Genomic DNA, 3,314 nt, shown 5'->3' with positions numbered 1-3,314 from the left:
AACAATATACTACTCTCGGCACTAAGCTTCATGGAATTATTTTGCAACAAAAATTAAAAAATAAAAAAGGGGGACCTGTGGGAAACGTTCAGCCTTGAGAGCCAGCTGCGGACATGCCAGGCATGCCGCCGCTGCTCAAAGGGACTGTGCCTACTTGTTCCCCTCCTTGTTCCATTCCACGGGAGATAAACCACCAGGGCCCAGGGATCAGAAAGAATGGAAACTGAGACGAGCAAAGCTGTCTCCCCCCTGCACACGCAGGTTATTCTGCATGATTCTGGGCTTATGGGTTTCCTCCCAGGGAAGTTAACCTTGAAGCCAAGACAGTCCCTAGATGATGTAAACCACCATCTGACAACCAACCTCCCTTTTTCTAGTCTATATAATCTGCAACTGTAGCATAATAAAATTTGTCTTGCAATCATCAGTTGTCTTGGTCCTTCTGACCTCATTCGTCGGTGCTACTTCAGTTCCTTACCCCTTCCATTCTGACCCTGGGCGGTGAAATCCTCTTTCTACGGCAGGCCCGTGGCATGAAGTGGCCCCCTTGCCCCGAAAACGCCCTCCTAGAACACAGAAAGGGAAATATTAATTCTGCATCTCCCCTGCTTTCTCTGGCCACAGTACTTTACCCTCCTCAAATTTACCTGACTCTCACTTTCCCCTGAGCTTCTCTTACGCCGCAGAAATCGAAAAAAGCCCCTTGGAGGAAAACACACACAGTTAGTGTTACATGTCATTTTTCACCTCTCGCACAATGTGTTATCTCTGGTCTTATTAGGACTAAACGGGTACCTCAGTCCATAATCACAATGAGCAAAATCACCACAGACCCGGGATCTTGAAATTCATTCCATGCATGCTGGCCTTCCAGAAGTTCTCTGTGTCTGTCAAAAATGGACCCCCAGTGTCTCCGGGGAGACCACTGCATGTGGCTTAGCATGGAGTATAGGCAGGATTTTCAGCCCCGTTCACCTTTCCTGGCCCTTGGCCAAGTGCCCTCGTGTGGTGAAAACACTGAACAAGGGCGCTGGGCAGAAACACGTTACTCTCTAGATGCGCTTCACACCAGTCCGCTTCGCATTAGTCGCACATGCAGCATTTGCTGGGGGTGTGGGTGTGGGGAGAAGGTGCTTTTATTTTCCTGGCTGCTCTATCCTATAAGTTGAATCACACCAAGTAAACACGTGAACCCAACAAGCAAAGTTATCTATAGCTCTCTGACTTTCATACTGCAGGGTATCACTGAGGTGTCAGTGAAAAGTGGAATCAGTTTAAAGGCCATGACCAGCAGGCAAGCACAAAATACTCTTTTTGAATACAAATAGAATAGAACACAAATCAGTGCACAATAAGTGTGTTTCAGAAACTACTTCTGTCCATATAGTATGTGTCTACTGAATTGTGACATAAAATCTAGCTCACAGCCCAAGCACAGTGGGATCAGTAGAGAAGTCCTCAGTGGAAAGGGACCATCTTTTTGATAATCACTAGCAGTATGACCATGGGACAAGATATTTTCCCTTTCTCTTTCTCCAGTTCCTTATTATAAAAGGAAGAGACAAACTACTGTCTAAAGTTTCTCCCAGTTAAAATTCCATGAGGTTGGGATAAAGGGAATAGAGAGTAGGGGCCTGAAAAACAGTAGGATGAGAAGGGAAGTTTTCTTGCCACTTTACAGAAGGGACTTACTTATATGTTCTACCTTTCGTCAGCTTTGAGTGAGGCCAGCCCCTAAATCCCCAACCATGTGGCCCTCCCGACCCCAGAGCCTCCTAGAAGGCGTCTGGTCTGGCCTGATGCCTAGGAACCAGGCATCAGGCCAGCAGGAACAGGTACAACCAAAACCCCTCCCCGTCCACCCTCTTTCCTTAAAGGACTAGTGAAAGCAGATGAATCTGTGCCAGTCCTGTTCTAACTCAGCTTGGGCTGGGGACCTAATTCTGCTGATACATAAATTAGGGTAAACCATTAGGGTAATTAAACATTCTTGCAGCCTTTGGTGAGGAAATGGAAACAGATGAGTTCTAAGTTCTCCTCTAGTTGAAAAATTCTGCTTTCAGAGACCAATATTTACCTTCTGCTGCTTTTTCTATCTTCGTCTTTTGCGATTCTGTGAGAATAAGTCTGTTTTGAAAGAAAACATGATCATGATTATCCATTACAACTATTTCCAAATCCTTATTCATTCCTTTTTACTTTAAATCTTATCTACCCAGTGAGATGATAACTTTTTTAAGGAAAGGCATTCTACCCTGTTTCAAAATCCTTTGACTCTTCCACAGTACCTAACTTAGGGTCTTGCATGCAGCCGGCAATATATTTTATTGACTGTTTTAGATAACGTTCAACAGATAATTCCTAATAAAAACTCTTAGAAGTAGGAAAAGAAAATAAAAGTATCTAGCAGAAACCTAAGCTTTGTTTTTGTTTTTTGTTTGTTTGTTTTTGCGGTACGGGGGCCTACTCGCTGTTGTGGCCTCTCCCGTTGCGGAGCATAGGCTCCGGACGTGCAGGCTCAGCGGCCATGGCTCACCGGCCCAGCCGCTCTGCGGCATGTGGGATCTTCCCGGACCGGGGCACGAACCCGCGTCCCCTGCATCAGCAAGCGGACTCTCAACAACTGCACCACCAGGGAAGCCCCTAAGCTTTGTTTTAAAGTCAAGAACAAGAGTAGGATGCCCATGATCACTGCTACTATTGATCATTGTGGAGGAGGTCTTAAACAGTAAGATAAGAAAAACGAAGTATTGGAAAGGAAGAGAAAAACATATTTGCATATGAAATGAGGGACCTAAAAAGACCAAAAGAATCAACCGAAATTTTACTGGAAGTAACATGAGGAACATGGTTCCATACAAAATCAAGAGATCCACATATAAGCCTCAATAGCTTTCCCGTATAACACAAATAACTAACAAAACAACAGAAGAAACATCTCATTTACTATATCCATAAAAATGAATAAATTACCTAGGAATAAACTTAACCAAAAATTTGTAAGACCTATGTGATGAAAATATTAAAACTTTTCTGAAGGACCTTAAGAAGAAGTACTTACATGGCATGAGATACCATCCTCTTAGAATGTTGTCAAGAGGTCAGTTCTCCTCAAATTAACCTACAAATTCAATGCAATCCATTTATATCCAAAATAATTTTTAAATAAAACCTAGCCAGCTGACACTTGGTAGGGAATATATGTAAGAGTAGTTATGAAATGTATGAAAAAGAAGGTCAAAGAGTAGGACCTTGTCCTACCAGATATAAAATATGTTATAGAGCAACTAGAATTAAGCAGTGTGATACTGGTA

The 3,314-nt window shown here is 43.2% G+C and overlaps 1 long non-coding RNA gene across 1 annotated transcript; it reads right to left on the bottom strand.

Moving 5' to 3' along the window:
• Positions 1-478: 478 nt before the first annotated feature.
• LOC141277381 (uncharacterized) lies at positions 479-3,102 on the bottom strand. The gene is made up of 4 exons (XR_012328701.1): positions 3,062-3,102; positions 2,078-2,127; positions 648-702; positions 479-566 (listed from the first exon to the last, which is right to left on the bottom strand). It is a non-coding gene; the product is annotated as an uncharacterized lncRNA (long non-coding RNA).
• Between the last annotated feature and the right edge of the window lie 212 nt (positions 3,103-3,314).

This window comes from Tursiops truncatus, chromosome 20 (genome assembly GCF_011762595.2).
Source record: "Tursiops truncatus isolate mTurTru1 chromosome 20, mTurTru1.mat.Y, whole genome shotgun sequence".
Classification (NCBI taxonomy): Eukaryota; Metazoa; Chordata; class Mammalia; order Artiodactyla; family Delphinidae; genus Tursiops; species Tursiops truncatus.
The sequence above is the reverse complement of the archived record's forward strand: the minus strand, read 5'-3'. Positions and strand labels throughout refer to the sequence as shown.